Below are 27,438 nucleotides of genomic sequence, written 5' to 3'. Positions count from 1 at the left end.
CTTATCTTTGACAAAGGAGGCAGAAATGTACAGTGGAGAAAGGACAGCCTATTCAATAAGTGGTGCTGGGAAAACTGGACAGCTACATGTAAAGGTATGAAATTAGATCACTCCCTAACACCATACACAAAAATAAGCTCAAAATGGATTAAAGACCTAAATGTAAGGCCAGAAACTATCAAACTCTTAGAGGAAAACATAGGCAGAACACTCTATGACATAAATCACAGCAAGGTCCTTTTTGACCCACCTCCTAGAGAAATGGAAATAAAAACAAGAGTAAACAAATGGGACCTAATGAAACTTAAAAGCTTTTGCGCAGCAAAGGAAACCACAAAGAAGACCAAAAGACAACCCTCAGAATGGGAGAAAATATTTGCAAATGAAGCAACTGACAAAGGATTGATCTCCAAAATTTATAAGCAGCTCATGCAGCTTAATAACAAAAAAACAAACAACCCAATCCAAAAATGGGCAGAAGACCTAAATAGACATTTCTCCAAAGAAGATATACAGAGTGCCAACAAACACATGAAAGAATGCTCAACATCACTAATCATGAGAGAAATGCAAATCAAAACTACAATGAGATATCATCTCACACCAGTCAGAATGGCCATCATCAAAAAATCTAGAAACAATAAATGCTGGAGAGGGTGTGGAGAAAAGGGAACCCTCTTACACTGTTGGTGGGAATGTAAATTGATACAGCCACTGTGGAGAACAGTATGGAGGTTCCTTAGAAAGCTACAAATAGAACTACCATATGACCCAGCAATCCCACTACTGGGCATATACCCTGAGAAAACCATAATTCAAAAAGAGTCATGTACCAAAATGTTCATTGCAGCTCTATTTACAATAGCCCGGAGATGGAAACAACCTAAGTGTCCATCATCGGATGAATGGATAAAGAAGATGTGGCACATATATACAATGGAATATTACTCAGCCATAAAAAGAGACGAAATTGAGCTATTTGTAATGAGGTGGATAGACCTAGAGTCTGTCATACAGAGTGAAGTAAGTCAGAAAGAGAGAGACAAATACCGTATGCTAACACATATATATGGAATTTAAAAAAAAAATGTCATGAAAAACCTAGGGGTGAAACAGGAATAAAGACACAGACTTACTAGAGAATGGACTTGAGGTTATGGGGAGGGGGAAGGGTAAACGGTGACAAAGCGATAAAGAGGCATGGACATATATACACTACCAAACGTAAGGTAAATAGCTAGTGGGAAGCAGCCGCATAGCACAGGGAGATCAGCTCGGTGCTTTGTGACCGCCTGGAGGGGTGGGATAGGGAGGGTGGGAGGGAGGGAGACGCAAGCGGGAAGAGATATGGGAATATATGTATGTATATAACTGATTCATTTTGTTGTGAAGCTGAAGCTAACATACCATTGTAAAGCAATTATACTCCAATAAAGATGTTAAAAAAAAAAAAAGTAAAAGGATCAAGAAAGATATACCATCTAACACTAATCAAAAGAAAGCTGGAGTAGCTACATTAATTTCAGATAGCAGATTTTAGAACAAGGAATGTTATCAAGGGGAAAGGGGGACATAACATAATGATAAAGGGGTCAATTCTCCAAGAAGACAATAGTCCTTAATGTCTATGTGCATCAAAATATGTGAGGCAAAAACTGATTGAACTGCAAGGAGAAATAGATAAATCAATTACTATGGTTGGAGAGTTCAACACCTCTCTATGATAAATGGACAGATCCAGCAGGCAGAAAATCAGTAAGGACATAGCTGAACTCAGCAACACCATCAATCAACTGGATATAATGGACATCTATAGACTATTTCATCCAACAACAAAATAAACATTCTTCTCAAGTTCACATGGAACATTCACCAAGACAGACTACATTCTGGGTCATAAAACACACCCAAACAAGTTTAAAAGAAACTATACAATGTCTACTCCCAGACCACAATGGAATGGAACTAGAAATCAGTACCAGAAAGATAGCTGGAATTCCAAAATATGTGGAGATTAAACAACACACTTCTTTGACATGGGTCAAAGAAGAAATCTCAAGAGAAATGTTTTAAGTATTTTGAACCAAATGAAAACGAAATACAACTTTATCAAAAGTCGTGGGGTGTAGCAAACGCAATGCTTAGAGGCAAATTTATAGCACTGAATGAATATATTAGTAAAGAATGAAGATCTACAATCAATAAACTCCTATCTTAGGGAACTAGAAAAAAGAAGAGCAAATTAAAACCAGAGTAAGCTGAAGAAAAGAAATAATAAAAATTAGAGTAGAAATCAATAAAACTGAAAACAGAAAATCAATAGAGAAAAAAAATCAATGAAACCAAAAGCTGGTTCTTTGAAAATATCAATAAAATCAATCAGCCTCTTGCCAGGCTAACTAAGAAAAAAAAAAGAGAGAAAACACAAATTACTAATAACCCAATGCAGGGGGCCCAGGTTTGATCCCTGGTCAGGGAACTAGATCCCACATGCATGCCGCAACTAAGAGTTCACATGCCATAACTAAGGAGCCCACCTGCCGCAACTAAGGAGCCCACCTGCCACAGCTAAGACCTGGCACAACCAAATAAATAAAGATTTTTTTAAAAAAAGAAATGAAAGAGGGACATCACTACAGATCCCATGGACCCTAAAAGGATAATAAAGGAATATTATGCATAACTCTATGCACACAAACTTGATAGCTTAGATGAAATCAATTTCTTGAAAGACACAATCTACCAAAACTCACACAAGAAGAAAAACACAATCTTAATAGACCTGTATCTATTAAATAAATTGAATCAATATTTAATAACCTTGCAAAACAGAAAGCACCAGGCCCATCATTTCACTGATGAAATTATACCAAGAAATTATACCAAGTATCTACAACCTCTTCCAAAAAGAGAAGCAAAGGGAATACTTCCTAACTTGTCCTTTGATGCCAGCATTACACTAACAACAAAAGCAAAGACATTACAAGAAAAGAAAACTACAGCCCAATATCTCTCATGAACACAGATACAAAAATCCTTAATGAAATATTAGTAAATGAAATCCAACACTGTATAAAAATAATTATACACCACAACTAAGCGTGATTTGTCCCAGGTATGCAGGGCTGGTTCAGTATTCAAAAATCAATAAATGAAATCCACCACACTGACAGGTTAAAGAAGAAAAATCACATGATCATATTAATAGATGCAAAAAAGCACTTGACAAAATTCAATACCCATTCATAATAAAAACTCTCAGCAAAGTAGGAACAGAGGGGAACTTCCTCACATCTACAAAAAACCCTACAGATAACATCATACCTAATTGTGGGAAGTCCAAAGCTTTCTCGCTAAGATCAAGAACAAGGCAAGGATGTCCCCTCCTATCACAGCTTCTCAAAATTTACTGAAGTCCTAGCTAACACAGTAAGACAGGAAAAGAGAAGAAAAGGTATACTGATTGGGAAAGAAGAAATAAAACTGTCTTTGTTCACAGATGATATGACTGTCTTATGTAGAAAATCTAAATGAATCAACAAAAAAACTGGAACTAATAAGCAATTATAACTATAGCAAGGTTGCAGGATATAAGGTTAACATACAAAAGTCAATCAACTTCCTGTATATACCAGCAATGAACACGTGGAATTCAAAATTGAAAACACAATACCCTTTGTATTAGCACCTCCTAAAATGAAATACACAGGTATAAATCTCACAATATGTACAAGATCTATATGAAGAAAACCACAAAACTCTGATGAAGAACTAAATAAATAAAAAGATATTCCATGTTTGTGGATTCTAACACTCAATATTATCCAAACTCAGTTCCTTCCCAATTTGACCTCTAGATTCAATGCAATCTCAATCAAAATCCCAGCAAGTTATTTTGTGGATATAGCCAAATGGATTCTAAAATTTGCATGGAGAGGCAAAAGACCCAGTACAGCCAATGCCATATTGAAGGAGAACAACAGAGTTGGAGAACTGATGCTACCCAACTTCAAGACTCACTATAAAAGCTGCAATACTCAAGACTGTGTGATACTGGTGAGAGAAAAGACAAATAGATTAATGGAACAGAACAGAGAGCCCAGAAATAGACCCACAGAAATATGGTCACCTGATCTTTGACAAAGAAGTAAGGGCAATACAACAGAAAGACAGTCTTTTCAACAAATGGTGCTAGAACAAATTGGACATTCACGTGCAAAACTATCAATATCGACACAGACCCTTACATCCTTCACAAACACTAACTTGAAATGGGTCACAGCCCTAAATGTCATAGATAAAACTATAAAACACCTAGAAGATATCATAAGGAGGATACCTAGTGACCCTGGGTTTGGCTGTGACTTCTTAGATACAACACCAAAGGTACAATTCATGAAAGGAGTAATCGATAAAATGAACTTCATTAAAATTAAAAACTGCTCTGCAAAAGACAATGTCAAGAGAATGAGAAGACAAGCCACAGACTGAAGGAAAAAAAACTTGCAAAGGGCATGTCTGATAACAATAAGAAAATCTGATTTTAAAATGGGCCAAATACCTTAACAGACACTTCACTAAAGAAGACCTACAGGTGGCAAATAAGCTTATGAAAAGATGCTCCAACATCACTTGTCATCAGGGAAATGCAAATTTAAAGTTACCACTACACCAAATGCTAGTAAGGATGTGAACCACAGGAACTCTCCTTGCTAGTGAAGATGCAAAATGGTACAGCCACTTTTAGAAGACAGTTTGGTGGTTTCTTAAGAAACTAAACATACTCAGGCATATGATGTAGCAATAGCAGCACAGGTAAGATGCAAAATATTATATACAGAATGGATAAACAACAAGGTCCGACTGTATAGCACAGGGAACTATATTCAATATCCTGTAATAAACCATATATATACGTAACTGAATCACTTTGCTGTACATCAGAAACTAACACAACATTGTAAATCAGCTATACTTCAATAAGACAAATTTTTTAAAGTAATATTACAAAAACAACAAAAAAAGCACAGATAGTTCATCTATAAGAGGCAGGAAGGCAGAGTATATGGGTACAAGTGTTAGTGGGTAGGTAGGAAGGAAGGTGTGGTGGTAGTAGTCTAATAAAGTTCTCTTCTGACTGTTTTTGCTTTTTCACTGAAGTAGAAAGCAAGATCATCATCTTAAAATGATGACAAGGGCAGGGGGTAGAGTAGTACAGGTTTCAGAAATGGTCATCTAGGTGAATGGAAAATAGAATGATTGCCAGGCAACATTAAGGGCCCACTTGAAATTCATGGTTATAATTTAAAGTGAAACCAATCAGCAAGGTTGTATTTTTATATTCAGTCTTGTTCTGCTGACCAGGTGAAGGCACAGAGAGAGAATTGGACTGAAAACAGGGTTGGAAGTTTGCAAATGTAACAAAGCAAGAAAAGAGTGAGGAAATTATAGGTGTGCACAAGGGAGCTTCAGTAAAGAGAAACACGAACATCAAGAACATGTGAAGAACAGTGAAAATGTAATAGGACCAATGAATTGAAGGTACCAATGAGGATTGAAGGATTGTTGGAGTCAGGATACTAGGAGGAATGAGCTTGAAAGATAGGAGACGGTAATCAGAGAGGGATCTCAGGGAATTGAAATTATCAAGGAGTTACAGTAATTGATAATGTCAAGAACTAAGGTATGAATAGGCAGAGCACAGAGGATTTTCAGGGCAGTAAAACTACTCTGTATGATACTATGATGGTGGATACATGTCATTATACATTTGTCCAAACTCACAGGATGTACAACACCAAGAGTGAACCCGAATGCAAACTATGGACTTTGGGTGAACATGATGTGTGTGGAGGTTCATCAACTGTAACAAATGTACATGGGAGATGTTGATAATGGGGGGGAACCTGAGGAGGGAAGTGGACAGGGGGTATATGGGATATTGCTGTACCTTCCCCTCAATTCTGCTGTGAATCGAAAACTCCAAAAAAGTAGTCTTAACTTCTTTTAAGTTAAAAAACTAAAGTATGATTCTGGGAATGCCAGCTACAGAGAGGGGTGAGATCACTGGAAGAGAGAAATACTGAGAGGCAAAGGTGTTGCAAGGATTCCTGAATTGTACATTGAAAGCCCACAAATTAACAGGACTAGTGCTGCAAATTGTGACATTAAACAAGAAACTATAGTCATCGAGAAATGAGAGGCAGTGACCCTGGGGTTCAATATGACAGTAACAATAAGGGCACTGGGTGATGCAGTCTGATATTAGATTTAAACCTAGGAGAAAGGATTGAGGGAACAAGGTCTGAGCCATAAGAGAAAAACAGCCTCCATTTGAGAGAAAAATGGACTCAACAATGACCCCATGAGAAAGCTCAGGGCAAAAGAGAAACGACCTTAAGCAGGATTTGAGGAGATGCTAAATGCCACTTCTCTCCAACCCCAAGATCTCCTCCATCAATTGCACTTAAAGCCTAGAGCCACCAGGTGGAGCCCATGCTCAGCTTTTAAAAAACACCAAGGCCTCCGCCGCGTTGGAAATTACAGGGCCTGCCTCCCTCCCAGCCTCTCCATCGCCCAGCTCCCTGACTATTCTTCCCTCTCCACCACTCGGCTTCCCTGGGTATTGTCTTTCTCTGTCTCTTCTCACCTGTGCCTCCTTTGGTCTCCCCTTCTCCTTTTTCCAGCTTACAGGCTTCCTCATTCCCAAAAACGGAGAGGGAAAAAAAACCCTACATCTATATATTTTTTATAAGAAAGAAACCATTTCCCTTATTCCCATCTACTTTTCCTACATACAAAAAAAAACCTTGTTTTTGGCCTTTTGCCTAGTGGTACAGTAAAAAAAAAAAAATTCTTAACTACCATTTTTTTTTTCTTGCGGTACGCGGGCCTCTCACTATTGTGGCCTCTCCGGACGCGCAGGCTCAGTGGCTATGGCTCACGGGCCCAGCCGCTCCGCGGCATGTGGGATCTTCCCGGACCGGGGCACAAACCCGTGTCCCCTGCATCGGCAGGCGGACTCTCAACCACTGCGCCACCAGGGAAGCCCCTTAACTACCAATTTTATACACAGGGTGGAGGGGATGGGGGACTGAACTAAAAAGTAGGAGCCATAAACCACTTTTAAATGAGTAGATACAAAAGATCTGTAGTGGCATAGCAGTTATTGGAGGACAAATGATGCTTCTATAATACAAAGAGCTTTAAAACAGCTTATCCTCATAAGTATGCTAGACAGTCATTAAATTGTATACTTTAAAGAGAGGAACTTTATGATACATAAATTATATCTTAAGTTGTTTAAAAAAAAAAACAGCTTACCCCAAACATTCTCCTCAACAAGTCTTATTTATACTACATAAACAAATCTCTTTCTTAGAGAGGAAAATGTTAAACTTAAGTACAGCCCCATCTATAAATGATATTTCTGAATTAGCAGAGTCCAGGAATTACACTGCTTTTTTATTCATTTAGCTTTTAGTGCCAATTTTATATGTTCTGTTCAAGACTCTGATATGAATCAACCAGGGTAGCACAAGGAATGAAAAAGCGAAACTCACTGAATATACAGCAAATACTTACTGAAATATAGAGAAGAGAGTTATCACACGCCACTGCTCAAAATCCTTTAAAGGGCCTTATTGCTCAGGACAAAGCCTACACTCCCCACACGGCATGTGAAGTCCTGACGACCCGCCCTACCTACCCCTTCAGCCTCGTCTTCAAACTCCCCGTAGCTCTTCACTCTCAACGTTCCACAACCTTGCACTCTCTCTCACCTCCAGGCCTTCACTAGCTTGATAATACTTCCTTTTCAGTTTCTCAAATCCCACCTTAGGCAGTACCTCCTCCTGGAAGCTCCTGGAGCACCTCCTTCCTGAACCCCTAGGCTAGATCAGGGCGCCTCTTTCTTGCGCTTTAGTCTGCTGTATTGGTCCCATCACAGCACTTATCACAATGTATTCAAGTTTTATTTATTCATTTTCTCTCTCCAACTTGTTTCTTTTTCACCACTGTATTCTCAGCACCCAGCAGGAAGCCTAGCACATAAATTAATGCTTAAAATTCAATGAATGAATAGGGCTGAATGAGCCCCCTACTTATTAAATGGCTGGTCAGCCCTTTGGCACTAACCATTAACAGAAAATAATAAAAATGATGTCGAGGAGCTACTTACTCATGGATTACAAATGGAGAAAACAACTAACAATAACAGATACAGCCAGCACAGATATCAAGTCCCGTGGTAATGCTCTGAAAGGTCTCGTCCCAAGCCCCAAGCCACTTGCACAGTGCTTCTCCCGTTGGACAATGACCCATCTGGCTTTCAGGTCTATGCCATGGAAATATGACATAAATACCAGAAAACCACACCACTCATAGAGGTTCTAATTATTGGAGGAAGTGTTGAAGCAGAAAATATTTCTGGATCTTCTTCCACTCCTTAGAATGGGATTTCATAGCCAAAACACAACTAAAAGATCATTTAGTCCACTGACTTTCAAACCAGACTGAGCAAACCCCTTCCAGAGTCACCTGGGAAAAGAGAGCAGGGGCGAAGGTCTGAGCAGGCTGAGTCAGGCTCCCTCTCTCACTCAGTCAACCAAAGCAACCGATTTCAGCTTCTTAACATATTGGTCTTCCCCCAAATGACTCACGAAAGAGTTCTACCGCTTTTATTTAAAATAAAACTGCCTGTTTGGCCCAATCCCTTTATTTTAAAAATGAAGGAACTGAGACTCAATATTTCTCCAACAACTTAGCAAAGCCAAGGACTTTAGTCTCCTGACTCTACCCAGGACTCTTCCCATTGTATAAAAGCACTTCCCTACAAATTCTTGAGCATTTTTACAAAGTGAGGCATTCTGATTATACATAGACCAATAAAAACAGAAAGGTATAAAGGGAACAAATAAAGCACAACCCCAAATTGAGCATGACTATACTACAGACAATACAGTAAGGACTTACTATACATGCTTTCTCTAGGAATCACAGATCTATCTACTTGAACAAATTACTTCTCTGAGGTTTTCTCATCCATACAAAGACAATATGTAATCCCCCAGCATGTAAAGCACTTAGCAGAATGCCTTGCACATAAGTCACAACAAACAGTAGCTATTACTATTATTCTACTCAGCCTTCACAATAACCTTATGGGATCGGTACCCTCAAACTTGCCCAAGGTCACACAGCTAGTAACGACAGCCAGATGGTGAACCCAAGTCTAGTTCCAAAGACCATATTCCTTTAAGAATGTTACCCTGTTTGGCCAAGTCATTGATCTTCTTCATGTCTCAGACCCTTCCTCTGAAAAAATAAAAGAATATCAACCCCACCTACCTCACAGCAAAAGTTAAAGTCAGCAAAATCTCTTTGAAAAGTCCTGTGCATACCTAAGGTAAGTTTCACTAGGCAGAATCCTCCTCAAAAGAGAGACTCACTAAAATCAGCCCTTCTACCCAGGGTAATAAATAAGGAAATGGATCGAAAATGAGGTTAGAGTTTCACTTATCTCTGACCTTTTGGCCCTAAGCACAGCCAGAGAAAGAAATGCTTTGCTACCTCCAGGACCATCCACAAAGGGAAGAGACAGATGCCTCTCTTTCCAGTCTTCCTGCACTCCCCATCAAGTATGTTTATCCAGGTAAAATGCATTTATTTAGTAGACATCTATGGAACATCTGTAATGCACCCAGCATTTTGCCAAGTGCTAGAGAGAGATCATTAAGACCCAACCCTTGACTTCAAGAATCAGAAAGCTAGAACCAATTATAAAATAAGAATAAAGAGGGGCTTCCCTGGTGGCGCAGTGGTTGAGAGTCCGCCTGCCGATGCAGGGGGACACGGGTTCGTGCCCCGGTCCGGGAAGATCCCACAGGCCGCGGAGCGGCTGGGCCCGTGAGCCATGGCCGCTGAGCCTGCGCGTCCGGAGCCTGTGCTCCGCAACGGGAAGGGCCACAACAGTGAGAGGCCCGCGTACCGCAAAAAATAAATAAATAAAGAGGCCTCCCTGGCTTCCCTGCTGGCGCAGTGGTTAAGAATCTGCCTGCCAATGCAGGAGACATGAGTTCGAGCCCTGGTCCGGGAGGATCCCACATGCCGTGGAGGAAATAGGCCCGTGCGCCACGACTACTGAGCCTGCGCTCTAGAGCCCACAAGCCACAACTACTGAAGCCCGTGCACCTAGAGCCCATGCTCCACAACGAGAAGCCCCCACAATGAGAAGCCCATGCACCGCAACGAAGAGTAGCCCCCACTCACTGCAACTAGAGAAAGCCCACGCGCAGCAACAAAGACCCAATGCAGCCAAAAATAAATAAATAAAAACAAATAAATAAATACATTTATTTTAAAAATAAATATGTGCACCTGAAAAAAAACACATTAACTATATTAGGTGATATTGCTAAAATCACTTATCATTTCTAGTAACTGTTGCAGATTCCTTTAGATTTTCTACACATATGGTATATCTTCTGCAAATAATGACTATTTAGCCTTTTCCTTTCCAAATTGTGAGACATTTATTTTCCCCAAATACAATGTTGAAGTAAAATGATGAGAGTGGACATACTGCTTTGCTACTGACCTTGGGTGGGGGAAGGATTCAGTATTTCAATGTTACTTATTATTCTTATTTATTTATTTTTGGCTCAGTAGTTGTGGCATGTGGGCTTAGTCGCTCCACAGCATGTGGGATCTTCCTGGACCAGGGCTCAAACCCATGTCCCCTGCGTTGGCAGGCGGAGTCTTAACCACTGCGCCATCAGGGAAGCCCCTCAATGTTACTTATAATGTTTACTAGAGGTTTTCCGGTAAATGTCATTCATCAGATTGAGGACATACCTCTTCATTCCTAATTAGCTGATTTTTTTTTCTTTTTAATCATGTAGGGTGTGGAATTTTATCCACACCCTTTTTTTGCATCAACTTAAACCTTTTTAAGTTTAAGTTTAAGTTTGCATCAAACCAACCCTTTTGCATCAACTTAAATGATCATGTTGATTTTCTCCTTTATTCAATTAATATTGTGAATTAAAGTGACTTTTTGAAATGTTAAACCAACCTTGCATTCACAGGATAAACCAAACTTGATTATGTGTTATTATGTTTTTATATGTTGCTGGATTTATTTCCTAATATTTTTATTATATATGTTTTATAACAGCTTTATTGAGGTATAAGTGAGAAATAAAAATAATATATATATATAAAAAAAGAGGCCTCCCTGACCATCTCACAAAACATAGCACCCACTCTGCTTCTTTTCACTTAGTACATTTCACCACCTGATATATGTGCACTAGAAGCTCAGAAGAAGTGATTAATTGTACCCAAGAGTGGGGTGTGGGAAGGAAATTGTTTATATTAAGCCTCAGAAATCATGGGAAAGTGAAGAACGGGACGAGTAGTCCATTCTTTAATGCCAACTTCCTCCCCCCGCCCAACACACATACCAGTGTCTAACTCAGTTCCAACTCATACTAGAAAGATATATCACTGTCTCTCATTCAGACCTCCTTTCTGCCAAAGGTCTTGAACCCAGTTCCAAGTGGCCCTATCCAGCATTTTGGAGGCTGGTTCTTTTTCCTGTCCTAGTGGGCCAGGAAGGTCTGAAATAGTACAGAATCAAACTTGCCCTGCCCTTTCCCCCAACACAGCTGCCATGATTCACTTCCTGTTCCCAACAGTCATTTAAAGTAGGGGATCAGCAAACTTTTTCTGTAAAGTTTGATAGTATCCATATAAGTATACAACTTAGTTTGATAGCAAATATTTTAGGCTTTGTAAGGCCTAAGGTCTCTGTCCCAACTACTCAACTCTGCCATTGTAGTGTGAAGCAGCCACACACAATACATAAGCAAATGACATGGCTGTGTTTCAACTAAACTTTATTTACAAAAATAGGCAGTGGAGGGCTTCCCTGGTGGCGCAGTGGTTGAGAGTCCGCCTGCCGATGCAGGGGATACCGGTTCATGCCCCGGTCCAGGAAGATCCCACATGCCGCGGAGCGGCTGCGTCCGTGAGCCATGGCCGCTGAGCCTGCGCGTCCGGAGCCTCTGCTCCGCAACAGGAGAGGCCACAACAGTGAGAGGCCCACGTACCGCAAAAAAAAAAAAAAAAAAAAAAGGCAGTGGGCCTGTGGACCACAGTTTGCCAGTCCCTGATCTAAAGGAAAATGGGAAAACTATTTTAAAGCAGCTTCCTCCTGACAATTTCTAGTTACCTGTCTTAAAACCTTCAGCTGTCCACATCTCACCAGCACTCCTTGAGTGTTTCTATTTAATTTCTGGACTTAAAAAGATTTTTCCCAGAATCACAAATTCATGTATTTTAGATATGCAAACCTCAGGGCTGGGAGCCCAACTAGTATGTAGAGATTCTCCAGGTTGGAAAGGATTTAGAGATCATCTGATCCAACTTCCCACTCAATGAAGAAATTATCTAGCAAGTAGTCATTCAGCTCCTATTCAATGACAGGAAGGGTACTCATTTCCTCCCAAGGCAGCTCATTTCATCTTCAGACAGCTCTAAGGTAAGATATTCTACTTGTTCCTTCTTAGCACATTTCACCACTTAATTGCTTGAGAATTTATTTACCGTGTGACTCTTTTTACTAGATTGTAAGATCTATGAGATCAGACATGTTTTTTTGTATTTGCAGCTGTTTTTTACTGCTGTCTCTCCAGCACTTTGAACAGTGGTACATAAAGGGTATAAAGTAATTGTTTACAGGGAGGAAGGAAGGGAGGGCAGGCAAACAAAACAATGCTGCATTTGGGGAACTTTAAGTAACTCAGCAGTACTGACACGACAGGCACAAGGGGAGGAGCAGAGCAGGTAACTGATATGGTTGAGTACAACAGAGAAGCCCTTGAAATCTCACAGCAAGTGCAGAGGCTGAGGCGGTAATATTTGAGGACCAAGTTTAGAATTCCCCCTTTCTCCCTTTTCCTCTTCCTTCCAAGCCTCCCCTGCACCATTCTGACGGTGATCATCTGTCACTGCAGTTTTCTGAAGTCTTTTCAAACAGGCCCTCCCCCAACAAAAAGTGCACAGCCCTAAAACCTCTAGATAGAGTATCCCCCCCTTACCCACGGGGGATATGTTTCAAGACCCCTGGTGGATGCCTGAAACCACACACAGTACAGAACCCTCTATGTATTATGTTTTTTCCTATACAGTTAACCCTTGAACAATGTGAGGGTTAGGGGCAACGACCTTCCGAGCACTCAAAATCCATGTATAACTTACACTTGGCCCTTCATAGAGGCAGTTCCTCCATACATGCAGTTCCTCTGTATCCTGAGTTCTGCATCCGTAGATTCAACCAACTGCAGATCGTGCGGTACTGTAGTACTTACTATAGAAAAAATCCGCATATAAATGGACCCGCACAGTTCAAACCCGCGTTGTTCAAGGGTCAACTGGACAAGAGGACGGAGCAAGATTTCATCACGCTACTCAGAAGAGCATGCAATTCAAAACTTATAAATTGTTTATATGTGAAATTTTTCGTTTACTATTTTTGGTTGATTGGTCCATCTTAAGCTTACATTATTTACCTTTTTTTTTTCATTTCAACTTGAAAGTTGGTTTCAATCAATAGTTTCAATTGTCTAAGTATTTTCTACACCTTCCAGTTTATAAGCATTCACTCACTATTTATTAATCTAACAGGCATGTCTCTTCTGTATCTTCATCCAAATTGATTTTCAAATTGTTAAACAAAATATAACCACGAACAGCCCTCCAGAATGCCACTAAAAACAACCCCTCTAGATAAACATCAATCCATTAATCAGTACTTGTATATCCTTTGCATGCAAGCCAGCCCCAAATTTTCTTTGTCTTAGGATCACATGAGAAAATGTTAAATACCTAATTTTAGCACTTAAGACATATTACCTTTGTAGCATATTCCTGATCCCCCAGCCTAGGAACCTTTTCAAAAACGAATTGCCCTAATATACATCAAAGTGCTATATATATAGTAATTACCCCTGGATGGTATGATTTTTTTCCTTTGTTTTCTAATACTTCAATAACAAACTTGTACTGGTTTTACAATTTAAGTAAAATCACAGCAAAACTTAAAGAAAAAAAAATTATCAGTTAGCTTGAGTTACTCTTAGTGATTTCTACGGTCATCCCTGTGTTCTTATCCTTCGCTCAATCAGGTTTAGAATTTTACCAGAGATCACTGTCAAGTTTCCAATGATACCCTCAAGCCCATGTGACCTAGAGGTTAACTCCAGATAAATCAAACATCTCTACAGAGAGAATTAGAATTTGACTCTGCCTTCAAAAAAAATATGCCCAGAAACCATTCCTTTCTGGCTACACAGCACTGCCACCCTAGTCTGAGCCACCATCATCCCTGCCCTAACGAAGGCAAAAGCTTCCTACCTGGTCTCCCTGCTTCTGCTGATGCCCACTTTACCCCACCTTCCACAGTCTTGTTCCCCAAGAGCAAACAGAGTATAAGCCTTTTAAAACGTAAGTCAAATCATGTCTCTCCTCCACTGTCCCCTCCCCAGTGGCTCCCATCTCGCTCAGAATAAAATGCACTCCAGGGACTTCCCTGGTGGTCCAGTGGTTAAGAATCCGTCTTGCAATGCAGAGGACGCTGGTTCGATCCCTGGTCAGGGAATTAAGATCCCACATGTCGCGGGGCAACTAAGCCCACACACCACAACTACAGAGCCCATGAGCTCTGGAGCCAGCGTGCCACAACTAGAGAGAAACCCATGCGCCACAACTGGAGAGAAGCCCACGCACTGCGACGAAGAGCCTGCGCACCACAACAAAAGATCCTGTGTGCTGGAACTGAGACCCAATGCAGCAAACAAACAAACAAACAAACAAATAAATATTTTTTTAAATAAATAAAATCCACTCCAAAGGTCTTACCCCCGCTCTCAGGCCCTAGGTGATCTGAGTCCCATTACTTCTCTGCTTTCATCCCCTACTGCTCTTTCCCGACTAACTCCACTCCAGTACACTGGCGGCCCTGTCGGGACTTGGACAGAACAAGTCACACTGATACCTCAGGGCTTTTACATTTGCTGTTCCCTCTGCCTGGGATGCTTTTCTCCCAGGTATTTCCCTGGGTGTGTTCCTCACTTCTTTCAGATCTTGGCTTAAAATATCACCTCATCAGAGGCCTTCCCTGATGACCTTACATAAAGTAACAATCTCTCAGCTCCCCATCACTCCCTATTACCACCTTACCCTGCTGTTGGTTCTTCTGAGCAACTATCACCTATGGGTGTTGTTTATTTATCTACTTATTTATTTACATCTAGCTATTCATTTTTTAAAATATTTCTACCCATTAGAATATAATCCTTGAGAACAAGGATTTTTTTCCTGTTTTGTTTAAGGCTGGACACTTAGCTCCAAGAACCGTGCTAGCCACGTGGTAAGTGGTACCATCAGAACATAAGTCCCAGTATATAGCAAAACACTCTATGTATAAGAGGTATGTGTAATAAATTTTGTTGATGAAAATGATTACTGCCCCCTCCCAAATTCACCAAGTATATTGAAAAAACATTGGTGCTCCAATAAAGAGAGACTAAAGTACCCTCAGAAAGATCAATGAACAAATGAATACTGGCTGCCACCCACCCAACCAAAGATGAATTTCATTATCTACCCAGTTCCCTGGGGTAGGAAAAATCCTCCAGGGAAAGGAACAGAACAAGAAACCTGAACCAACGAACAGGGCAAGAATTTGCCTCAAAGTTTCCCACTCCCTCAAGAAGAGCCTGTCCCAAACTATGCCTGTTTCCAGGAGGGGTTCCCATGAGAGTAAGAGGTCTTGCTAGGATTCCTTTCCTATGTCCAATCACTCCTACGCCTAGAACCCATTTCCCAGACTCACTCTCTGGTTGCCCCATTGCTCCTCCTTCCCAGAGAACCTTGTTCTAACTATTAAACAGCTACCACTGGTGACCAAGACCACTAGGTCCTCTGGCCACTCACTGCTCTAGTTTCTTCTATTTCATTAGTACTCTCCACTGCCTCAGTCAACAACACCAATAAGATACTGGCATACACAATCCGGAAAGGGCTAGGAAAAGGAACTAGCTGTCAGTCACTGCCTCAACCAAAAAGTAACTTTCACAAAAGAGAAGCATTATAGTGCAATGAAAATAACCCAGGTTTAAAATCTAGTCCTACCATCTACTACTTGTATGAACTTGGAGAAGTCATTTGACCTCTCTAAGCTCACTTCCTTGTGGTGAAAATAACAGCACTGACCTCATAGTGCTGGTGTAAATATTAAGGGAGATAATGTCTGTCGAACAGGACTATGCCTAGCATATAGTAAGTGTTCAGTAAATGGTAGCTAGGCCTATTTCTGAAGGTTGGCTGGGTGGATTGAATGAGAAAACATGTGAGGTACTTAACACAGTACTTGGTTCAGAATAGGTCATCAACAAATACTGACTTTCCTCCCTCTCTTGTAATGGTGGTAAAATTGTAGAGACTTCAGAAACCACCCAATCCTATCAGTGTGGCTCTACAACATTGTACAACATACTTACCATTTAGGTAATTTAGGCTTTCTGTCAATGCTTCTGGCTGCTCCCCTGATGCTTGTTGTCTTGGCAACAGTCACTCACTATCTTTTAATGGCAGTTGCCTCTTGACCTGGAGAGAATATAAACAGAAGGGAAAAGATAGGTAAAACCTGAATTGCACCAAGACTGGGCTGACCCAAAGGCCTCTCCCAAAGACCTTCACATACACTGCAGTGTCAGAAAGAGATAAGGGAGAATCTGCGTGCAGATCCTGACTCTGAAGGAAGCTGGCTATCTCTCTCCTCAGGGGAGAGAGGGAGTTTGGCTCTAGGAGACTTCCCCTTTCCTACTGGATGATATGGTCCCAGGATAGACTACATTGTTGTTCCTAAAATTAACAGACCTATACATTCCCCAATAGTCTAAAAATTCGTATGACAGCTTACATTCAGGAAGGATCTCAGAAATCAACTAGTTAAATGCCCACATTTTAAGGAAGGAAACTAAAGCTTGGAAAGGCTGAGTCACACAATTGCTTAGGGCTAACGCTGGGATTCTACTAAAAATAAGATGTTCTGGAATATGCGTAAGGAAAAAAATAATAAAACCAAACATCTGTGAAGTATCCACCACACCCTGGGCAATATGTTTTATGTTTTACACCAGACAAAAATGTTACCCCCTTATAGATGAAGAATCTAAATTTCAACAAGTCAAGTGACTTGTCCAAGGTCTCACAACTTGTGAGTAAGTGACAGGCAGGGTTTAAACCCAAGTCTGTCCAACTACAAAAAGCCAAGTCATCATGCTGACTCTCACTGGGGTGCCTTCTAGACTTGGTCCTCAAAACAGCCCTGAACTACTCAATATCAATTAGAACAAAAACAGAGCCTGTCTGCAAACTTTACCCCTGGTTTTGTAATAAACTTTCTCCAGGGGGGCTGAAAAGCCTCCTAACCCATTGAATCTTACCCCTAACATTGGAGAAGAGTAAATGAAGGTGGAAGATCTGGGTCAAACTTCTGTCCATCCCAGTCCTGAGGAAGAACAGAAAAATGGCTTCTAAGCTAGTGGCAAAACTAAAGCTTTTGTACATCGTCTTACACTCACACTATCCCCCTCCTTTCATGACAACTGCCCATCCCTCTCTTACATATCCCACAGACCACCTTGTGACCTCCTTCCCAGGCTGTTGGTCCCTTTTTTTTTGCGGTATGCAGGCCTCTCACTGTTGTGGCCTCTCCCGTTGCGGAGCACAGGCTCCGGACGCGGAGGCTCAGCGGCCATGGCTCACGGGCCCAGCCGCTCCGCAGCATGTGGGATCTTCCCGGACCGGGGCACGAACCCGTGTCCCCTGCATCGGCAGGCGGACTCTCAACCACTGCACCACCAGGGAAGCCCTGTTGGTCCCTTTAATCCAATTTCCACACCTCCACCACCAACCACATAACATACATACAGATACAGAATCTACCCCTACCTCCATCCTCCTAGGGAGCTAGAAAAGGCTAGAATTAAGATGAAGAAGTAATAAAATGATAGCTTTTTAAACTGGCTTTAAAGAAGACGAGGGCTTGAAGTCTCAAGCCAGTTAAGACCTAAGAGAGAAGAATTATTGATAAGCAATGAAAACAGCTAGAAAAGAAGTAGAAAAAAGGATCTGTACCAGGGGCAGCACCCAAGGGATGGTTTGGGTGGGCATGGCAGAAGCTTTAGCTCTCTCTCCCCGCACCACACACTTCAGAAAGACAATCAGTCTACGAACATTAAGTGTGGTTGCTATTCAAACAGCATCAGGACTGGCCCACAGACCTTCTGCCCTGCCCCTCCACCCACCTTACACACACACACACACACACACACACACACACACACACACACACACACACACACACACACACACACACACACACACACACACACACACACACACACACACACACACCTACCTTCCTTTGCATAGCCTAGAACCTTTCCTACATAAAAATTCTAAACTCCTAACAGTGACAGCAGCACCTCTACTGAAAGCTGCTGCCCCCTCCACCTACTGCCAAATTTGCTGGCATAGTAATAAAGCCCAGGAGCCTATTCTCTTCAAAACAGGATAGAATACATTGCCAAAAATCAAACAAACAGGAACTCCAGATGATCCTGATTTGTTTTCAACTATCACACAGCCTTTCCTTATTTCTAAGGGCAAATGATTTCTTTCCTTTGCTTCTGAATGTCATTTACTTCTTGCATCCTCAGTGTCCTGGTCCTCTGTCCCCAGAGACAAAGGATGACTGTAAACTCCTCAAACTCTGTAGTGCTGCCCCTTCAAAGCCTCTCACCCCAGCGGATCCAGACACATCACTGCCCCAGGCATCTCCTCTGGTGCTCCTGGCTATTACTGCTGGCGATGATAGTGAGGGTTCTGTGTGCATGTGCTCTCTGTCTAGAAGAAGAGATAACAGGACCCTTACAGATCACGGAAGAGCCCAACTGCCTCATCTTCCAGAGGAGAAAATGAGTCCCAGCAAGGAGAAGAGACTGGCCCAAGGCTGCAAAGCTGGTTGAAGTGAACCCGGTTGAGTCCACCTGAGATAGTTCACAAGCCACATTAAGGAAATGCATCAGTCCATCCTCATTTGATTGAAGATTAAAGCTCTCTTACTCTCTGGGCTCGGACCTAGGTTGCGGCGACATGGCTAAACGCACCAAGAAGGTCAGAATGGTGGGTAAATATGGGACCCATTATGGTGCCTCCCTCAGGAAAAGGGTGAAGAAAATTGAAATCAGCCAGCACGCCAAGCACACTTGCTCCTTCTGTGGCAAAGCCAAGATGAAGAGACGAGCTGTGGGCATTTGGCACTGTGGCTCCTGCATGAAAACAGTAGCTGGTAGTGCCTGGACCTACACCACCATTTCTGCCGCCACAGTAAAGTCTGCCATCAGGAGAGTGAAGGAATTGAAGGACCAGCAGAAGCACCACCATTTGAAACACTGCAGCCTAAATGGGTTAATTTATGTAACCAAAAAAAAAAAAAAACTCTCTTAAATGTATATCACTTTTGTTCCCAAAACACTTTGATAATAGATAAAAATGCTAGTGGGTAGTTCTGCTTCCAGTACACTCATCCCACAGATAAACAACTAAACACTCTGAATAAAATACAAAAAACAACTATCTGAAGTGAACAATGGCTGGCAGATTTTAGAAAAGTTAAAAACTGGAAGAAGGGACTGGCAGGGGAAGAATTCCCCATTTTTGGAGCTTTGACCTGAGGGTTGTCCAGCTGAAGATCCAATTAAAAATTAAACCCTAGACTTTCTGTCCAGAAGGCAGAGAGACCAGAGAAGCCACAGACAATAAGAAGAAAGAAGAGAGCCTGAGATGGAGAGCCTAGGTTCTGTGAGACACTCTGCCCAATCTCCAGCTGACCCCTGAACCATGTCCACATGGGGCAGAGTCCAAGGACCTCAGCTAAGGACAAAAGAACTGGACTGAGATTTGAACTGCCACCCACCACAGGTGAGACAGAACATGCAATTTTGAGTCTAACCAACTTAACTATCTGCTAAAACAAAAACATCAACAGAAGCCAGAGTCTCCACAACATAACATTCACATGCACCCATGTCCAGGGCACAATCCCAAATTACATAAAGAACTAAAAGAACTAAACCCATTTGCAAGAGAAAAGACAATCAGGAGACGGCAACTCTAAGATGACCCAGATGTTGGAATTATCAGACAAGGATATTAAAGCAGCTATTATAACATCTATTAAAAGCAGAGGAATTGAAAAAAATTTAAGTGGAAATTTTAGAACAGAAATGCAGGATCTGAAAATTCTCTGAATGGGCAAGCTTAAGAATAGAATGGAGATGACAGAGAAAAGAGTCAATGAAACTTGTAGATCAAACTGAAATAACTGGGTCATCCGCAGTCTCTAGAAAAACCACCCTCAGGCCTTTCACCTAAGTGTATGCAATGATTACTTTCTGTTATCAGAAAAATAGGTATCAGAGAGAACCAGAATGACTAGGAATCACAGAGAAACCATTACCTGCAATTCTTTTGGACCAGGCCACCCCTCATCTACTAATTAACTCTTTCAAATGTAAGCAAAGAAGAAAGTATAAAGGTAGAAAATGAGAGGGCAGGATAAAAATGTACACCTGAGATAACCATAATATCCAAAGTCCTAAGAGTCAAATCTAGTGCCCCACTGTGTGTACTGAGAAGCAAGGAGATCGTCAAGTTTTCCCCTATAATTGCTGAAGTAGCATTCTCAGGATTGTTGGCGAAAAAAGCCAGGAGGGATTTTTAACATTTTTTTCTGCCCTATGTGGTCTCTTCAACAAAAATCCAACCTGGTAAACAGGCTGCTAGCAGGATGGGGTGGGACCAGTCGGTGGTCTGGAGCTGAAGAGTACCAGCAGCTTGGTGAGAGTCAACCTAGTGCCACCTGGATTGGCGAAAGAAGCTAACCTGGCACCACCACTGACCAGCGTCCCACACTCAGGTTACCATGTTGGAGTTCAGCTGCAAAAGACACGTGCATTTCTGTAAACACTGCCTTTTTCTCATGCCCTTCCTCCCCACCCACACACCTGCCCACAGGGAAGAGAATCCAGTGCAAGTGCTCTTTTCTCAAGTCCTGTCATTAATTCTTAAATTGTGTTAATAACAGAGGTTTCAACACTTATCTATGATGGAGGGCTACTAAAATAATGTCTTTTTCTAATTCTCCCAGGATAACTTTTTACCCATGTACCTCTTAAGATGAGAAGAAGATACTCTTATCCCCCATATGACAGATGAGCAAACAGACTGAGAGACTTGTGACCCTTTTAGGAAAGCTAGAAACAGAGGCAGGACTGGCACCCAATAATCCCATCTCTGAGCTTCAGGGTTTCTTCACCTCACTAAAGAAGTCTTACCCAACACAGACCCAAAAATATAAACAAGATTGCAATTGGAAAGAAAGGACTTAAGAACTTAGTATTAATAAACAATTGATAAGACTCATTTGTGATCAGCATATCTGTGTAAATGCAGGCCCTCAAGGAGGCCACCTGGCTCTGCTGTCTCCTTCCCTAACCAGTAGGTTGTAATTGAGACCAGGCATCCTTGCAATTAGCCCATGTTTGTGGGGTTTAGCAACAGAACCACATGCCTGAGATTGTTGGTTATTCACCTGCTTTAACAAAGTTGGCTGAATCAGAAGAACATGCTGGCTGCCTTTAACCTCTAGAAGTCTATAATTAGGGTATCAAGGGGCCACAAGGATTACAGCAAGTAATGGCAAATGTAGTTAAACAGCAAGTCACAGAAATCACCCTAAGGAGAAAGGAACCAAAGCGCTTTTATTACCTAATTTAATCTTCATGGTAACCTATCAGGAAAATACCATCATGTTTAGTTTATAAATGAGGAAACATTAAAGGTTCGAAGTCACATAGCTGATAAGTGATAACTGATAAGTGGATTCTCACCTACATATTTCTGCCCCAAATTTTGCTTTCTCCTCTCCATTATACCTCCTCTCTAAGGAATCAGATCTCACCCTCAAAAAAGTCAGTCCTGATCCACAGTCCAAACATCACAAACCTACATGAGGTCGATGGGTAGTCTGTTCGTTTTTTCATTCATTCATTCATTCATTCATTCATTCATTCTAATATTGACTGACCGTGCATCAAGCTCTGAGACAAGCACTGGGGATAAAACAGTGAATAGAAACAGACTGTCTTCGAGGCATTTTGTACAGTACAACAGAAAAGCACTGACTGAAGAATCATATTAAATATAAAATCTATGAAGTACAATTAATAGAAAGTGACCCACTGGGGGAGGTCTAGGAAGGCTCCAATTCGCAGTAAGAATGTTCCAAATAGAAGAGGGAGTACAGTGAGCTTGAAGAACTAAAGTAAATCTGTATAACCAAAGAAGGGAGAACCAACAGACAAAAGAGATGAGACTGGAGAGGGCCATACCATGCAGGTCTTTGGAGCCCAAATTATTATTAAACTACCCAAATAATTTAAGTCATTTAAGTGTTAAAAAGATGTAACGTGTGTACATTTCAAAAAGATCACTTTGGCTTTAGTATGGACAACAGATGGAAGGAGGTAAGGATGATGCCAAGAGATCAGTAAGGAGGCTAGTTCTGTGGTCTAGGAGAGAGAATAGCTAACAATACTGGGTGCATACAGGGCACTTCCTATGTGCCAGACACTGTTCTAGGTAATTTATATGAATGAATTTAATCCTTGTAACAACTCTGTGAAACAGATACTATTATCAGTACTGAACAGATACTACTATAAAGTTAAGTAATTTAACGAATTCCATGCCCCCGCTTGGTGTCCTCACTTCCCTCATAATCAGTCCCTTGCAAGCAACTTTAATTCATTTCTTCATATTCAACTAGTAAAACTTCAATCCTTGTTAAACCAAACTAACAACCTCTCCAGGCCTACACCAAAGCAGCAAAGTTATAAAGTTGAAATAAAGTTGTATCTCTAGAAAAAATATAACTACATTGACTGGTATCATTTTAAATTTACCACCACAAATTTCAAACGGGCCCCCTCAATGCTGCCAGCAATCCCACTGCATTTCCCTTAGTAGGTTCACTTTTCTATTCCCCCAGAATGACTCTTTCACATCTTTTTCCCTTTCAGTAAGCCTCCAGCTCCCATCAGCTAATGACTTTGCCACCAAGAAGCAACATGAAACCGTCATCTTCCACTCCAAATCTAACAACACACGAGCACTCTGCTTTCCCTACTGCTACAATGAAGACTCTTTGTTAGTATATAAAGTACAGACTTTCATATCTACTATGGATCCAATTCCCTCTTATCTTTTTTTTTTTTTTTTTTTTTTTTTTTTTGGCGGTACGCGGGCCTCTCACTGTTGTGGCCTCTCCCGTTGCGGAGCACAGGCTCCGGACGCGCAGGCTCAGTGGCCATGGCTCAAGGGCCCAGCCGCTCCGCGGCACGTGGGATCTTCCTGGACCGGGGCACATACCCCTGTCCCCTGCATTGGCAGGCAGACTGTCAACCACTGCACCACCAGGGAAGCCCTCCCCTCTTATCTTCATATGCAGTTATCCCCACTCTCTCTTACATCATCATTTTTCTCTTTACAGACTCATACCCATCAGCATACAAATATGCTTGAGAATGGCACTACTCTTAAGTGTGGTCCACAAACCAGCACTGGCTCACAAACTGTTACCGTTATAGTTACAGAAATTGAGAGTAAGCATACAGACATTTGTGTAGCAAGGTGACATTGCTGCAACATCCAAGCATATGATCAGTGGACTTCTCAAATGGTAGACCAGTAAGTTGGTGAACCCAAATAGTGAGTCATGTGTGAAGTAAGCTATGTACAAATCGTACACAGTACTACCACATGTTGGGCCCCGACAGATTAGATCCAGAGGCCACATTTGAGAAGCAAGATTCTAGAATTACCCATCTTAAAAAACAAGACAAAAAAAAAACTGAAATAAACTCTCTTTTGAGCTCACTTCCTCCAGCTGCTCCAGCCCCAACGTCTCTGCTTCTCTTCAAAGCAATACCTCTGGAAGAGTTGTCTACACTCTTCATTTCCTCCCCTCTCATTCTCTCAGTTCACTCCAACCAGGCTTCTATCCTCAACATTCCACTAGAACTGTTCGTCAGGGTCAAAGGCCTCAATATTACCAAATTCTAAGGTCACCTCTTTGACCTCTAAATAGCATTAACACAAATAAAACACTCTTTCTCCGTCAAAACACTTTCTTCCTTGGATGCAGGATAACACGCTTTCCTGATCTTCTTCCTACTCCTCCCCTGGCTCTCCCTTATTCATTTTTTGCTGGCTCCTTCTCCTCTGCTTGACAAGGGACGGTCCTGGACCTCTTTTCTTTATCTGTGCCCTTCCTTTCTTTGGATAATCTCATCCAGTACCATGACTTAATATCAATGACTTCCAAAGCTTTTACCCCCAGGACTGACCCCCCTGAACTCCAAAAGGATATCCAACAAGCTACCTAACATCTCTACTTAGACGTCTAATCGACATCACAAATCCATATATTCTCATATGCTTGATGGCCTTCACCTTTTACTCTTCTCTCCCCAAACCCATTCCTCTTCAGATCTTCCCCCATCTCAGTCCACAGCCACACCATTCACCCAACTGTCCAGGCCAAACACCTGGAATCATCCTGGATTCTTCTTTCCCTCACATCCCACATGCAAATCCATCAGCAAGTCCTATCAACGCTACTTCCAAATTTTCTTGAATCTGTCCCTCTGCCCTCTACACTGCTATTAAGCACCCTAGTCCAAGCTCCTGGACTCTCATCCTACCAATTACAGTAGCCTCTCCTTAAGTCTCCCTACTACCAACTGTCCCCATTCTCCAAATAATGGCGAATTAATTTCTAAAAATTTAATCAGAACAAGACTCTATCCTGCTTCAAAACAACAAAATCTCTAATGGCTTTCCCATTCACTTAGAATAATCCAAAGTCCTCACCATAGCCTACAAGGCCCTACATGATCTGACCCCTATCTATTTCTCGGGCCTCATTTCCTACCAGGTCCCCTCCTCACTTCCTGTTCCTTGCACACACACTGTTCATTCTTGCCTTATAAATGAGGAAACATTAAAGGTTCGAAGGCCTTTGCACTGTTCCCTTTGTACAGCTGGCTCCTTTCGTTCATTGAAGAGTCAGCTTAAATTTTACCACCTCTATAAAGACTTGATCAGCCGATATAAAGTAGCTCTCACCCGCTAACATATCACCCTGGCTTATGCTCACCTTAGCACTCAACCTTATCTGACAGTTTGTCTATTTGCTTATTGCTCGTCTCTTCCTCCCCACTCCCTGTCTAGCTCATCACTATATCCCCAGGGCCTAGAACAGTGCCTGACTGACAATAAATAGATGAGTCTACAGCACAGGGGAGTGATTTAGGCTGGAGACATGCATTTATGAGTCATGTGCACAGAGGTGTGGTTACTAAAGCCAATGGGGTGGATGAGATCACCCAGGCAGAGTGTCCACTATGAGGAGAGGGGACAGCCAGGGAGAGAAGAACATTTAATAGCTGAAGAATAGAGGATGAGCCTGCAGAAACAACAGAGAACTATGAGGAAGAACAAGAGAGTGTTATGTCACTGGAGCCAAGAGAAGAGAGTGTTTCCAGAAAAAAAGGGCAGCCAACAGTGTTAACTTCATTGAGAAAATTAAAGACGAAAAATATCTGTTGAATTCAGCTTCATGGAGGACATTAGTCACCTTAGCAAGAGGTGTTGCAGTGAAATGATAAGGGCAGAAGCCAGACTAGAGCAGGCTGAGTGAGCAGAGTGAGGCAGTGAGTATAAACAGCTTTTTAGAAAAGTCTGGCTATTTGAAAGTGAAGGTGATGGATTAAAGAGAATGCAGGGCTGAGGAAGCAGAGTTGTTCTGTCTGTTTCTGTTTAATGGGTGCACTCATCAGAGTACTGCTGCACTCACAAGCTGCAAGTCACCCAAAGGTCTCACACCCTCACACCCAACTTAGGATGCCATTTCCCTTGGACTGATTCCTAAATGCCCAGAGTATCTAGAAGTTTTTGTTTACATGTACATCTCACCTCCCTTACTACACACAATGGAAGATAAAAACACCCTTCTATATTCTTTCACTTGGTGCTGTCAAGACAGAACACTGGGCTTTCTTACTAAAGGGCCTGAGTTTAAAAGGTTTTCTGCTGCCATTTTAACTTCAAGGCATATATAGGGATCACTGTTATTTCTACCCCAACAAGAAGCTTTTTTTCCATTTTATAGCCCCTAGAGCACTTCCCTTTGTCTCCATTCCACACTCCCTGTCCACCCTGGCTGCTTCCCAGGCAACACACTATAATGGCAACGGTCTTGGGAGTGAGAGAAGCTGGGTTTCCACTATAATTCAGTCACATATCAGGTTAGGTGACTAAACTTCACAATCTCAGTGTTTTCAAGTGGATATAGAGATTATAATATCTAAACTTCATGGCGGTGTTGTAAGGGCTATATGAAAATATACATTACGTGCCTAAGCACATAAGGCCTAGCATAAAACACATCCTATAAATGTTAATTCTATTCTCTTCTCATTACCATTCTGATTAAGCCTTACATCCTCTGCACAAGTTTATTTAGTGTCTTTTTTCCCTCTGTCTATGTTGTACCAGGAAAAGGAGAGGAACCTTGAGAAATTAACTTGCCCAGTTCCAACCGAAAGAGTTTTAAAGAAGTACTAAGAGAGGTGGATGGGTGGGGCCAGAGGTGTAACCAAGCAGCATCTGAAAGGGCAGGGAGGAGTCCACAAACAGTCAGGCTCCCTGCCAGGTTCTCCTGGGTGCCCCTCCAAGTTCCTTCTTTGCAGCTAAGGCTGTGTCTCTGTATCATGCTCTTTTAGTAAGTCATGCTTGCCAACAAGTCTCAAGTCAATGTCTTCAGTATTAAAAAAAGCAAAACAGCACTTATACTCACACACATACTGGGCTGTACAAAGGGCAATGGAGTCTTGAGTTCTAGTCTTGACTCTCCAATTTATTAGTTCTGGACCCTTGTAGGATTATTCTAATTCTCTTACTCAGAGAAACTCTTACTCAAAGTTTCCTCATTTGTAAGACAAAAATAACAATCTGTCTTCACTACAAGACTGAAAGGATCAAATGAAATAATGTATGTGAAAGTACTCTGCACACTATAAAACATGGTTATTGTTATATTATAGGTATACAAAGCAGTTACACAGTCTACGTTTGGCCAGTTTAGGTGTAAGTTTGACTGAAAAAGTCCCCAGCTCTGGAGTACTCTATACTATGACCCAAGGCTACCTATTTCCAACCCAAGTCCCTCTGTCCCTGGCA

General features: G+C 41.6%; 1 protein-coding gene across 5 annotated transcripts in view; it reads right to left on the bottom strand.

The window, feature by feature from the left end:
* The window catches only part of LUZP1 (leucine zipper protein 1), a 133,494-nt gene that overhangs the window by 64,403 nt on the left and 41,653 nt on the right, over window positions 1–27,438 (bottom strand). For 4 of the 5 annotated variants that reach the window (XR_009539061.1, XM_060141157.1, XM_060141159.1 and 1 more), the window contains exon 2: window positions 16,566–16,671. The gene's annotated coding sequence lies outside the window, so the exon portion shown is untranslated. Of the gene's footprint in view, window positions 1–16,565; window positions 16,672–17,513; window positions 17,579–27,438 lie in introns of all 5 variants that reach the window. The other variant, XM_060141158.1, reaches the window with a different exon arrangement.

This window comes from Lagenorhynchus albirostris, chromosome 2 (assembly GCF_949774975.1).
Source record: "Lagenorhynchus albirostris chromosome 2, mLagAlb1.1, whole genome shotgun sequence".
In the NCBI taxonomy this organism is placed as follows: domain Eukaryota; kingdom Metazoa; phylum Chordata; class Mammalia; order Artiodactyla; family Delphinidae; genus Lagenorhynchus; species Lagenorhynchus albirostris.
The sequence above is the reverse complement of the archived record's forward strand: the minus strand, read 5'-3'. Positions and strand labels throughout refer to the sequence as shown.